We start from the raw sequence: 14,926 nt of genomic DNA on the forward strand, positions 1-14,926 counted from the left end.
ATTCCTCTAATTGTGAGTCACTCCTGAATATATAATTGTCAAATCCTCCACCTGGGTGCTTCAAAGTTATCACCAATGCGACAGAGTGCCTTTATTAGAGCTATTACCAGAACTAATATAATTAAATTCAGTAGAATCAAAATGACTTTTCCTTTTCAATCACCGTTTCACAATACCTGCTATCAGAGGCTAAAATAGACTCATAACTCAGCTCACAGCTTTAGTAGTTATTAGCTGTCTTAAGAGCAATATCTCCCGTCTGCTGTCACATTATATTCGTTAGTTATAATCTCAGATAAATATTGAAACAATAACTTTAAACATTAAATAATGACAGGTACATCATCAGTGAGAGCTACAACACATAAAAGCTTCATCATGGAAACCTCAGACAGAGGAATTACAAATCTCACTCCAAGCTGAAGTCAAAACTTAACAGCCCTGGCTAACATTAGCTACTTTAGCTAAATTGTGCTAACAGGGCAGCTACATTAAACATTAAATATAACAAAAGTTCAGCTCGGTGCGAATCCTGGAGTCGGGGAGAGCAGCAGGTGAGCAAACTCTCAATCACGGCTGTCAATCATTGCCCACACAGCAGACACCTAAAGCTACTATAAGTCTTTAAATCTCATACCAGAGCAATCATTTCCAAAATGACCACCAGCACACTTAATAAAGAGCCCGAATTTATAGACTGAAACCATAATGACTTAGTATTTCTAGAGAGAAGCTAAGCCTTTTTGAATGAGAGTCTATTTCCTTCAGCCTCAAGCTGGGTAGTTACAGATTGGCATCAACACAAACTCTGTCAACTCCATCATCAGTGACATCATCAAAGTCGATGAAAAAATGACATGCAGGATGCTGCACTTACCACCCATCCACATGACTCAGCTGCTGCCACATACACATGTTAACACACAGCAGTATTAGCAAGCCTACAAAGACCTGGTAAACAAGATTCCTAAATGCTGTGTTAAGTGGATCAATGTTACACTGATTATGTAAACCTGCAGTAGCTAAATTTATTGGTCACTTCCTCTAATTTGATGTGGGATGTCATCAATTGTAGGAAGAGGAAAAGGCCTCCTCTCATTTGCCCAATTCAATGGTTTTGGGTCTATGAAGATCCTCTGCTTATCATTTGGTTTTACCACTGAGACCACACTGCTTATCCAGTCTGTGCTACGTTCCACTGGTGTGATGATCCATCTACTCTCCACATCTTTGAGTTCCTTCTTAAGAGGTGCCATCATAGCAACTGGCATTCTTCACTTTAACTGGTGGAACATTGTCTATTTCAATGTTCCACCAGTGGAGGACCCAGTTCATTTCCCATTATGCTGTCCATGTCCAGGATATTCTCTTACTGTACTTTAATTAACTTCATTGCTTTGCTCGGTTTGTCTTCCTGGCCTTCCACTTTAAACTCCTGTCGGCTCAGTTTATTGTTTCTGGGGTTTCTGACCTTGACCTTACATTTACCAAGCACACCCAACCTGGTCTTGTTATACATCACAAGAACTTTCTCTGTATGCTCCAGTTGTGTCTCAGGGTTTCCGAGATGTATGGGGATGGTATTGAAGGTAGCTTCACCATCTGGAAATAAACCAGTGTTTTGTAAAGTGTTTGTTCTTTGACTTGGTCTCATTGTCCCCATTTACCTCTGTTATGGTCATAATGTCCTCATGTATCTCTGTCCTGCTCTGAGACAACATGCACTGGCTGGCATTTTCTGCCGTTCTCCATTCTTGATTTGCATTTTACAGCAGAATGATTTTCATCCCACACTTCTTACGCTTCTTGGCAAAAAGCTGAGCATTTGTTGTTGTTTCTCTGGGTTTCACCACAAAACTTCCAGCAGATCTCGTTTCTTTGTTTTTCCTAAGTGTATGAACTTCCTCCACCATCTGTCCTTGCAGTGTTTTCTCTATTCTGTAGCGCTACAGATTTGCAGGCACTTGTCAAGAGTGGGATTCTCTTCCCTGAGTAATCGCTCCCTCAATGTACAGCTATTTGTGCCACACGTAATTCGATCTCTTATCAGCGAGTCTTTAATATCCCTCAAATTACAACTACTGGCCAACACTCACAAGTCCATGACATACTTGTCAACATTTTCATCTAATCCTTGGTTTGGCAAAAAAGTCTGTACCTCTCAACAAACTCATTCAATTTTCTCTGTGACAGCTAGGTCTGCTGGGTAGATAGAGAAAAACAATTTAACTGTATCTTGGATATATGTATTATGACATTAAAACCCTCCCATCGTCTAATCCACTGAAGTCCATTTAAACTCTTCTCAATCCAAGCTGCTAGCTACCAGGGTTGGGCAATATTATTACACACACTATGACACACCATGAGGGCAGCTGTGGCTCAGGTCATCCACTAATGGAAAGATTGGTGGTACAATTCTCCAGCTCTTCCAGTCCACATTTGTAGGAGTCCTTGGGCTAGATACTGAACCCTAAATTGCTCCTGAAGTATGCTGTGCCAGTGGTGTGTGTGTGTCAATGTGCATTAGATTAGATTCTGATGAGCAGGTTGGCACCTTGTATGGCAGCCTCTGCCATCAGTGTATGAATGTGGGTGTATTGTAAAGCACTTTGATTGCTAGGAAGACTAGAGAGGTGCTGTAAAAGTACAGTCCATTTAACATTTTTACATTATAGAAATTTCACTTTACTATCCCTTGTTACATTTGGCTGTTGAGGACAGTGCTGCAAATCTGTGAGCATCCAAAAAAAAAAAGATCATTTTTCAGCAGAGGATTCCTTTAAAAAGCCCTAAAGTGCAATAGCTTAGCCTAAATCAGGCATTAGTAATATCCAAACAAAAGGATGACTCTCTGTCTCTGGTGCAATTAAGATTTTTAAGTCATATTTTTAAAATAGGAATTCTGGTCATGGTGCCAAATGCAAGCTGGGACAGCTCCAACTCCTTAAAACAGTGGAAAAAATGAATGAATGATACTAGTAGAAGTCATAAAACACAATACTCCTATGATGAATATTTTAAGTACAAGTCATGTAAGTGAGATATAGTGGTGTTGGCTGTGGTAGCTTATTTATTCAGCTTTATTTCTATTTATGCATTCATTTATGTGAATGATAAAACTCTGCTATTGTAAGCTTTTCTATACTGATTGATGAACATAAAAAGCCAACAACAACACTAAGCAGTGGGAGGTGGAGAAGGAAAGTAAAGGAAACCAGCACACAGAAAGCACAGAGGTGGGTCAACTCATGAGCTCTATATACAGCCAACAACTCAACCAATTTATTATCTCCTAAGCGGGATGAATGGACTTCCCGGATTTCATTTGGATAAGAAATGAGGCACAGCAAAGAAAACCAATCCGTCATCATTTCCCCGCGCTCAGGACAGGGTATGAATGGCTCTTAAGAGCACTATTTATTAAGGCTTACGCTGTACTGTATACCCCTGGTTCCTCTTAAGATGTTCAATTGCACCACTGCTGGTCATGAATCAGGACATGGACTCACAAATCCCCAGGGACAAAGTCTCAGGGAGAAAAATGAACTGCATCATCAGCCCTCTGCAGCAGCACAGCCTACTGGTGGTGATGATATCATCAGATTCTTCCTCTTTTAGGCTTAGTTTTGTTCTTCACGGTCCAGGAGGAACAAATCTCAGTCAGTTTATTCTCTTTTTCTCCTTTGCTATCACCTTCTATCGCCATTTGTCTTTCCTGCTCTTTGATTTTCTGACAGATCAATGTTTTATTTAACTTATTCTGCTTTTGTAGTACTGAAGCCAAATTAAACCTTGACCAACACCCCCAGCTTATCCCAGGCATCCTAACGAGAGTGTTGCCGTGCAGAAATGCCTTGGACTGACCTTGGGAACGGCAGCCCACAAAACAGTCCATTTTGTAGCTGTTCTGAAGCCTTTTGAACATCATCTGTATTTGAGGTCATTTAGAAACTGCGTCACTATTACACACAGCAGTTATTTTTCAGTAGTAAAATGTCCTCAATTCACACCTTAAAATTAAAGCTGGAATCATCAGCTGATTCAATAGTTACACCATTTTGATAATCAATGAAGGATTACAACTTCATTAGCTCCAGCTTTGTTTAAGCTTCCACATTTAAATATTTGCTGGGTTTCTTCTGTGATAATGAAGTGAATATTTCAGTGTTTTAGACTATTGGCCAAACTGTCTCCCTGATCTCTCCAAAAGTGTGGTGGACAATTATTTTCTTTTTTACTGACATTTAAACAATTAATCAAGTAAAAATGAGCAGATACATTGATAATGAATATAATGATTAGTTGCAGCTGTGGTTTAATTCATTTTTAAAGCGTGAATTTACTGGTTCTGGCTTTTTAAATGTAGGGTTCTGCTTGTCTTTGTCACATATGATAGTAAACTTAATGTCTTTGGGGTTTGGAGTGTTGGTCTCACTTTAGGCTCTAGGAATTGTCTGAATTCTATCTGTCACTATTTTTGACTATTATCCGACATTTTATAGACCAAACAATTGATCTCAATTGATTTCTTGATTAAAAAATGATCAGCAGATTTATCTATAGCTAATTAAAACTACATTAAGTAAATACATGTATTTGAAAAAACTAATAGATCTTTATCTGCCTCAACATCCAGTATGGCTTTCATTCTAGTTCATCTGTTGATTTTTCACCGTGTGTGGAGATGGGCTGATGATTGACCCTTCTGATTAAAATCAACTACGGATATTGTGATTTTCTCAGAGTGCATTTGTCATCTGACCCTTCCAGGCTCACAAATGTGATTAAAGAACGTCTGTCTGACTGTGTACCTCCGCTGACTGATACTTTATCATAAGAAGATGAGTGTGAGAAAAATGACATCTTGGCAAGACAAAGAGACAGCTTGATTTATGGACGCTCGTGTCGTCATCAATTGCAGCAGAGATAACTTTGGGAGTAGTTAGAATGGGCTGTGCTGCTGCTGCTGAATTGGCTGGAGCTAATACAATGTAGAAAAATACATTACAAGTTGAACTCACATCCATTATTAAATTAACCTAAAGATCTGATTATCCACAATGGAGCCACATTACAGTAATTAGACCAAACCTTGTGTCCAACGCGGCTGAGTCATTTTTATCCTTCAGCCTGCAGAGTTACATTTGAGCTACTTGTGCCTTTTACAGCCGGCAGCCTGCAGGAAGAGTGGAGCTGCTGACATACAGTATCCAATGAGATTTATCCCCCCCACTGCTGGGGACTTCTCAAGCTAAATTAGCAGCGAATATCTGCTGTCTCGGCCCGTTTTTGTCACAACAATGAAGCATGTAATTGTTCGGTACACATGCGACGAAGGCCAACTGCAATATTTACCCTGCAAACACTTCTCCCCCTCTCAAGTCTTTCATGCATGCAGGCACATTTATTCGGGGCTCTCTTATCGGGTGCCACAAAAACAGTCAGGTTTTGTGGCGGCGTTGTGCTGTGTAATTGTTTGTGCACTGCTGGCGTGCACTTCACAGCCCTATCTCGGACATGCTCCTATTGAAGTGGGTCAGTTGAGAAATCGACGAGAGGATGGATGATTTCTTTTTCTTAATCTAACGATATAGGCACGTCAAAGGCGACCAAGACTAGTGGCCAATTTGGCACGGAGACAGGTGAAGCCTGTTGTGACAAATTGCAAAGTGACTCTTTGATCAGTAAGAGGCTACTGCAGCAAATATCACCACCTCAGAATGTCTGAAGTCAGCCTTTCTAATCTGGGTTAGTGTTTGTGCAAAGCTCCTAACAGTACCGGCAATTATTGGGAGTCAAAACGACATTTTTTACCATGATTTCCTTTCTTCGTGCCTTGATATTCACTCTGTTATGATAAGGAGTGAAGACTGACTGTGTAACATTTTAATTCTGCATACATTTCCATAAAGACCTTTTGTCTGAAATTTCCATGATCTCAATCTGTCAATCACCCCCCCTCCTCGGTTATGTGTGCGGTGGGAGGACCGACTTTCCCTAAAAACATCATTAGTCAGCCCCGCCACAAGAAGCTATTTCTGACAGCGGCTCATCAAGGAGGCTTGAGATGAGTGAAGGAAAGGAATCACATGCTCAACCTCTGACCTGATGCACGCTTTTTGCTTTTGTTTTTTCACTATTTCCTGACGGTGTGAGATGGGGAAACCACAGCGGCAAACTGGCAGGCTACAGTGATAACAAATAGAATAGATTAGTGCACAGAGTCTCATGTGATTATGTGCTGCAGTAGCTGCCCAGGAGGCGGCTGTGCACTTACACATTGCCCTCTGGTGGCTACATGTGCACAAACAGAACTGGCTGGATATCCTCCTCAGTCTGATAAATGCATGCAGGGAGAAGATTTACCTTATAATTCAGAGCATGCACTGTGGTTTAGTGATGATTCCTCTTTCACTGTGACATTAACATTACAATAAAAACACAAATCTTTATAGTATAACAGAAAACAAACACTTTCAACTGCTGGCTGCATGGCTACATTTGATCTTTTCTGGAGTTGTGGTTCAGGTTTACAGAAAACAAGCTTTGTTATCCTTGGTTTGAAATGTCTTGGTTTTCCATTATTACAGCACTAGGGACCATCTTTGTTCCGGTGTCAGTTTGCTGTAAGCCAGTCTTATCACACTACTGGCTTCTTTTTTTTCTTCCTGCTCAGGCTCACTCACTACCAGCAAAAAGGACTTTGTGTAATTTGGCTGTGTGAGCACATATCACACATCAGATTGGCACACAACAGATTTAAAGCCTGAGGTTCTGACTTTTTCCTAATACAAAGGCTGGAAATAGCACAGATATTGTGGATGGAGTTGTCATAGAAATGGTGGAGATCTTGTGCACCTCAATTTCACTTTGATTGTATACTTTTTTTCGGGGTGTAGCATGTTATACACCTGTAATGTCCAATAATTGTATAATTACAGATAGATATATTAGTACTATATATTTTCAATTAAGTGAGCTGACACTGACACAGGAAAACATCCTTTTAATGGTAGATTCTCTTGTCAGCTGGACCTAAACTTATGACGCATATGTTAATTTTGCCATTTCCAGTGCAGAGAGAGAAGCTCATCCTGACCTAAGTGTTATCTGGGAAACTACTTCTGAGGCTAATTATCAACCTTTTCATGTGGATTTATATTTAACATAGGCTCACTGATTTGATTAACACCGCCTACATTTATGAGAATGAGTTTGTGACCTCTGGAGAATTACCTGCATTCCATCAGCAGAAAACACTGTTCTGTTTTTATGCCCACACAACGGCTTCAGCAGACAACCCTGGATTAGCAAGTAAAAGTGAAGCTAGTATGAAGTGCCGTTTCAGTTCAGCGATTTTTCTTGTGGAGTGTACAGGGCTCATCTCAGGTCATGCTGCACCAGTGGGGGTTCCAGATTTTGTGTTTTTGTGTGGTTGCAGAGCGTCTACATGGTGAAGCTTATTTATCAAAAGCTAAAATTCATGGGAGCGCACAGCAGCAATAACACCTACTAAACATCAGAGTAAATAAACAGACTTGCTGCTTAAATCACACTCATTAAAATAACTCATTTGCAGTCTTTCTGAGAAATGATGTGAACATTTACAGCACCTTCCAACAGATAGTGGATTGGATCGGTCAAATTTCTAAAAATTTAACTAAATGCAGGCCTATAATAAAGATTCTCAAATAAATAATGTAACACAATAAGGTCTCAAATAAATAATGTAACACAATAAGGTCTTTGAAAGTGCCTGTACTGTACACCTTACATATCTGAAAGTACTCAACCTAGAGGGACAGAACATTCTATAAGCAAACAATTGATCAAGAAAAAAGAAGAAAAAAAAGAAAAATTTAACTGCTCCAAATTTTTAAAAATGCAAGTTACCACCCTAAATATATGATACAACACACACACACACACACACACACACACACACACACACAATCCATTTCATGAATGCTGTGCAAACAAAAACATCTCATGTCAAGTCCAAAAACATGAAATCTTACATAGCTACAAAAGAGACTCAGACACGCAGTACAGGTCTCCAGCTTTCATCAGTGCAGGGTTTAAACAGCTGGGCAACATCAGAGGAAATACATCAATTTGCTCAATGCACACGTGTGATACCTGTGGGTGACCTTTTTTCACAACTTGTGGTAAAAAATTCTCATTCCAATTCCATCAGTGTGGAATTGGATGTAACCTGAGTTACACAAGCTCACCTTCCAGTAGCAAATGACACTCTTCATTGACTTCCTGGTATTTGCTCGCTAGTGAAACATTGGTTAAAAATTAAGAATCAGTCCAGACTGACCGAAATGGGACCCACCACCCCTGTCTGCTAGTCCACAGGCACGGTCCCCGATCTCCTTACACCACCAAAGGTGTGCCATCATAACAACCCAACCATGTCCAGAGCCTTTAGCGACACAGAAAAAATCTCAAACCAGGGCTATGAGTGAGACTTCTCCTGAGACATCCAACTTTACCTCCTCCATAGAGGACATGTCAGTCAGGTTTAGAAGATCCTCAAAGTGCTCCTACCTTTTTGTTATCTACCAGAATTAATTTTTCATGAATTAAACACTTAAAGTTATTCAAATTTAACTTTATCCTCTTATCATTCAGCCTCTAGCTCTCAGACTTAGTCATTCACAAAATGCAAATCCATCAGTCTCTCCATTGTTGATATACAATATACAGATAAACTGTATAACCCAGCTCACAATTACCCTTATATTCTGTTGTAGTGTTTCCTCATACAACTTGGAATCTATTGATTGTTCCATCATTGCGGATCATCCAGACCCTGAGGCTCCAAACCTCGATGCTCACTCCACCTCATATCCCACAGCTTACATGACGTCAGGCTGTTGATATGCATTGCTTTTTCTGCTAAAAGTAACAGGGTTATCTTTTCTTTACCCAAAGTTCAACTTTTTCTCATCTGTCCACAACTCTGTAAAAAATATAATAAATAAAAAAATCCAGAACCACTATTGTTCAAGGACTTTTTCCTATTGTGGACATATGAAAACAAATGTTACAAAGTGCAGAAGAGGGCTGCAGATTTGTCACTTTGGGGTCTGTGCTGCGGTAGAACAACTCGGCCTACAGAGCAAAGCGCTGGTGTTGGACTTTTATATATTTGTTCCCAAATCTTTCACAGAAGCTTTTGTAGCCCCTTCTCCCCAGAGATGCAGCACATTCTCCTTTGGTCCTCTCATATTGCTTCTAATCAACACATGTTTAATTCTCTTGATAGCTAAACAGAACAGAGCCCACATATGATCATCATCAGACTGTTTGGATTACTTGACTCCAATTATGTCTTAGTATGGAATGTATCTACAGGGCCAAACACATCCTTAAAATATGTATTTAATCCTAACTAAATTCATAAAAGCATAAACTCAATTGTTATTCTTTGTTTATGTGTCATGGCATCAAAGAACATTGAAGATCAGGACAAATTACAGCAGAAATGCAGGTAATTGCAAGATATTCATAACAACTTCTATTTGTTTATATTAAATGTGCTCTTACTTGCCAGGGCAGGGGTGGGTGGGGTGATGTAACTCGCCAGGCTGAACCGATCCTTTCCTCTCTTGTTCGTCTCGCGTCTGTAATCAATTTCAGACAGAAGATTACCAGCTGAAGAGCTGACAATGCCCTGATTGAGGCAAATAAAAGTGCCCAAAACAATTATTATCTTTGCAACTTCATAAAGTAATGAACATCTGAAAAAAAGACTTCTTCACGGCTTCAGGATTAGAAATCAAGTTTAATCACATCTTGAGGAAACATCAGAGTTTGTTCTTTTTTTTTTAATTTTATTTTGCTCCTCTGCCAGACAGAATTGTTTCACTTCAAAGGCAGCTGAGCACAGAGAAATGGAAAGAGACAGAGAACTTCATTCCCACCCTTCATTAACATTGATAAGACTGTCTCTTTTGGGGAATAGAAGACCCTCACTAGTAAGAGTCTGATTTGATTACTGAAATGAGCTGGAAATTAAAACATCTGATGCTCAGCTGTATGTACAGCTGATGCTGAACATTATCTTTTGAGGAAAAATGTCAAAGGTGTCTGGGATTAAATTACAAAAAAGGATTAAAGATGCGTATATTCAACAAAGGCTCAACAACATGTGTAATATATGAACATGTTGGATTATTCTATTTTATTTTATCCAAGTGAAAGTTTGATGCAGTGGTTCTAAGTACTTTTTACTTTTTTTGGAGGTGATGTGATGCTTTTGGGCCCACACAGACTTTTCCCCCATAGACTTACAGTGTGAAAGAGACATCAATTACTCAGTGGATATATTTTTTGGAGCATCACAACCATAGACTGTATAAAAATAATGGATGTAGCCACCATGATGTCACCCACTGTTTGGCAATTTGACCATCGGCATCTTGGATTTTTTGCAGCCAGACGTGATGAGAAATAACCACATTTTGACAAGAGGATGGAGCTGACCCTAAAAGTGGGAAGTGGCTTTTTTGGCTTCATGTGCCACAGGGCAACTTTCATAGGAATGAATCCAGTTCTCTTTATACACCCTTTACTTTGTGGCAGCAAATATAGTTGTCAACACAATACTGACATATAATCATCTTACAAAGTTTATATGATACATCTAACATATACAAAGCTACATTGAAATCAATATAAATGTTAAATAAATACAACTATATAAGTAGGTATTTAAGTATCTATAAATCTATATACAATGTTATATTTAAGGTTGCACTACTTTTAGATTAACAATGGGCCAAATGAGTGTGTGTAATGTGAAAGATCTCACTCATAATGACAAACCCACCAAGAACCCACCTGACTCTGTATTTACCTCCATTTTTAGTATCTTTCGGCTCACTGTTTTTATCAACCTTGTTTCAAGCAGCTGTTTACCTACAAAGTCTCTATCTTTGTACGTAGCTAACCAGCTACCTTCAAAAATAGAGACTAACTGGTGAGCATAGCATTAGCTGCTGGAAGGAGTGAAGATTGGATTTAAATTAAGCAGATGGCCAGAAAAAGACTCCACTTGAATGCTAATGTTGCTCAGTGTCGGCTGGAGGTGTAAAGACACAATTGTTTGCTGACACAAAATTGCTAACAATATATATATAAAGGTGCTAATATGTCACATGTTGTGTTTAAAAGTGTTCTGCTGCCCCAAGTAATAGTGAAATCTAGCAGTGAGGTTTGAGATTGCAATAACTAAATACCACCATCCCCTTCTAAGCATGTAGGAGAACATATGGTGGCTGGCTGCAAAACCCACAAAAACACAAAAGTTCCTCTCTAGAGAGTGTTTGGTTTGTTCGTTCTGGCCTATTGTAGGAACATGGCAGTCTCCTTGGAGGGGCACTCGCTCCCTATGTAAATATAAAGGGCTCATTCTGAGGTAAGAAAAACACAGTGATGCTTATTTACAGGTGATTATACACTAATTGCTAGATCCCACTAAATTCTACACACTGCACCTTTAAGTTTGATGTACTCCTTATTTAAATACAATATGTAAAATATTCTATGTTGTTTATCATATTAAAATGGAGTAGAATATATGCAAAAGATATCACATAAGTAATATATTTAAATCGACCAAATAGTGCTTGACTGCTCGGTGTGAAGGCAATGCAGAGCTACATCACTGCGTTTTACAGACTTTCATTCACAGTGTCCATGGCAACAAGAGCCTTGGAGACTTGTGCCGGGGTAGAGGAGGGTCAGGCGTTGCAGAGTTTCTCCATCACGTCCTCGCTGACGCTGCTGATTCCCCATTCTCTGTGTTATCCAGTTGACTGACAGTCATGATGAGAAGGGAGAGAGTCGTAGTAGAGTGCAGCGCCGTGTCTCAGCGTGTCCGTCCACCCAGCCCACCTAACTCCCCACGTTGTTCCTCTCATTCCTCAAACAGATTCATATTTGAGATGATGACCTCTCTCTAGAGAGGGTTGCTATTTGAAGATTGCTGTCTGCACTTTCTGCTGAACTGGATTGGCTGTAATTTCCTCAGAGCCCTTTTCAGTTTCTGATATCCAGGCGCAAAGTGTTCAGACAAATAAGAACTATCATATCAGATATATCTGCAGTCCGGATGCATATAAACTCACCTACACTCTTAAGTTAATAACAACTAAATGGCTCGGAGCCTCTAAGGAATCCCTGATGTTCTCCAGTGTCCCCAACTGAATGAGAAACAGCTTAAATCCATTGTTATTTAATTCTACAGAGAGTTACCCTGATATTAAGCTTCACCTTCATCATAATTTCCTTAAATCTTCTCCTTAAGGGAGAAAAAATCTGATTAAATCAAATAAAAAATCTGCCATGTGTCTATTTGGAGGTCAAAAACACAAGAGAAGCCCTCATTATCTTTTCTACTGTAGTACATCTTGTCTTCACTCAAGATGGCAAGTCAAAGATTGCAAGAATGAGAACATCTGGTGTAACAAGGTTATAACACGGTGAAATAAAGTGAGGATGCTCTTATGGGTCTGCAGGAGCGGCCCAAAATTCAGACACACACACACACACAAGCCAGCTGTCATCATCCTGTCATCACCTGTCATGCAGCTGTACAGCACCAGGTCTCACTGCTGACATCATTATGCCCAATTACAGATATAGAAGTTGCACACACAGCCATCATTTCCAATAAACCTTGCTTGTGTTAATGTATGCCTTATGGAGTGATTTTGTCAAGTGCTGTTTCCAAGTTCAAGAATCAGATTAACAATTAGATGTTTTATAAATAGCATTGCGAAGTAATTTGCATGTAGGGTGGATTAGGGTAATGTTGGACACTTTTTGCAATCCTGACTTGTTAACCATATTTAAATATGAATCCAATACATTATATCAACACGTAATATTATGAAATGAAAAACTTTCTGATTCTGAACTTTCTGCCTGTATGATTTTTTTTTTAACTTTCTCATCAGAAAGGTTAAAAAACTAGTAGCTTGTATGTTCACATGTGTAATGTTACACAATATAACTTACACAGTTTGCATATACTAGCTTTAAAATAACTGAATAGAAAAAGAGCTAAATGAAAATTAATCAGTGTCCAACATTACCCTAATCCACCCTATTCATTGTTTTTTTTATTGTCAATGACTGAATGGGTACCAATAATAAAATGAGACCTTCCCTAGTTGCATGTAATAGACTGTGGACTGGTTTCTATTTGAATTACCCGCCCAATTCTCCTCGCTAAAATACAAAGGATGTGACGTGTTATTTATTGTGCTCCTGAGTGCCATGCTTCACTCCTACTAATGTAAACAAACAAGCATGATGCTAACACAACATAAACGAGGTAATACATTATTTCATTGATACAGAAGCAAGAAACAAACTCTAGAGCTAAAGCAGAACATAACTTACCCTTTCTGTTTGTCCTGCTGCTAGTCCAAAGGTGGTAATAAGTTCACATTAGCTCCTCAGTCACTTAGCACTGCTCCCCGGTCACAGCGTGTTGCTTCCCGCTTACGTCGCGTCGCTCCCCGGCCACAACTCACAGGGCCCACCGGTGTTTAGTAAACACAGTTTGTCAATAAAAATGGCGGTTTGCTGGTCAGGTCAGGTTAATATTATTTCAGGTGTATATTTTTTGCAAGTTTAGCGGTGCCAATTCGCTCGTAACAGGTGGTGGTGGTGGCGGGGTAGGTCGTCACCTGTAATGGTCGTGCACGAGCACTCGCGCGAGCATACAGGCCACAGGTGTTGCTAATGAGAAGGGATTTCAGATTTCTACATGCAGAAGCTTTCATTGGACAAACACTGTCAGCTGATGAATATCATGATATGAGTGAAAATTATGTAAATCTATGATGACAAACTCTCATAATAATGACTTAGTCTCATAATAATGACTTAGTAACTCAAAATAATGACTTAGTCTCATAATAATGAATTAGTAACTCATAATAATGACTAATCTTATGACCTGGTAGCATCTCATTACTTTTAGATAGTATCTATAAAAAAAAAGGAGAAACTAAGTCACTATTTTTGATAAAAGTTTCTCATTATTTTGACTTACAGGATCTTGAAATGGGCCAGAACAACTATTATACAGATAAAATAAAAATTATGATGCAAAACCTAAGAATTCTAAAACAATAATATTGTAATAATTGCAAAATATAATAAGACTAATACAATGAATACACTCAACTGGTGAAAGGAAACAATTGTGTGTGCAGTTTTATGACTGGCGGAGCTCACTAGAGGAACAACTGACTGATCATGAAAGCTTTCAGGTTGAGTCACCAAATTCTCTTGTTCTTCATTTTCCACTTTAATATGAATGAGACCACAAACCAACTCAGGAGTGTTACATTTTATTTGGTCTTATCTCTTTTTGAGCTTTTTGCTTTGTTTTTTGTTTTTTTCCACAGGTTAAAACCCATTATAATCGTCAAGAGAAATAAAAACATTTTTCACATACTGTATACAGAAATAATCCTCTTGACACACAACAATAAAAACAGTTGATTAGGCCCAGCCCAGTGCGAGATTTCACAAAAATGCAACAATAACGAATTTCCAAAGCCCGACGACCGCAAAACCTCCGACTCGCATGGGCAGAGACAGTTCTGAGAGAGATGTAAAAATGGCTGCCAGGGCAATGCAACAATTGCGTTATCACATCGCCTAGGTTGTAATGAACACACACGTTTAAAAAAAAAAAAAAAAAAAAAAAAAGACATGGAAATGAATCTGGAACAAAGACAATAAAAAGCAAATAGATACAAAGACGGAGAGGAGGTCAACCATGTCTACCACTTTAAGGTAATGACAAAAAACCTCATCTCCATCTAGCAGTTTCATGCACATAAAAATTCAGTATGGGTGCCCCAAGGAGACATCAGAATGAGATTTA

Source organism: Scomber scombrus, chromosome 23 (genome assembly GCF_963691925.1).
Source record: "Scomber scombrus chromosome 23, fScoSco1.1, whole genome shotgun sequence".
In the NCBI taxonomy this organism is placed as follows: Eukaryota; Metazoa; Chordata; class Actinopteri; order Scombriformes; family Scombridae; genus Scomber; species Scomber scombrus.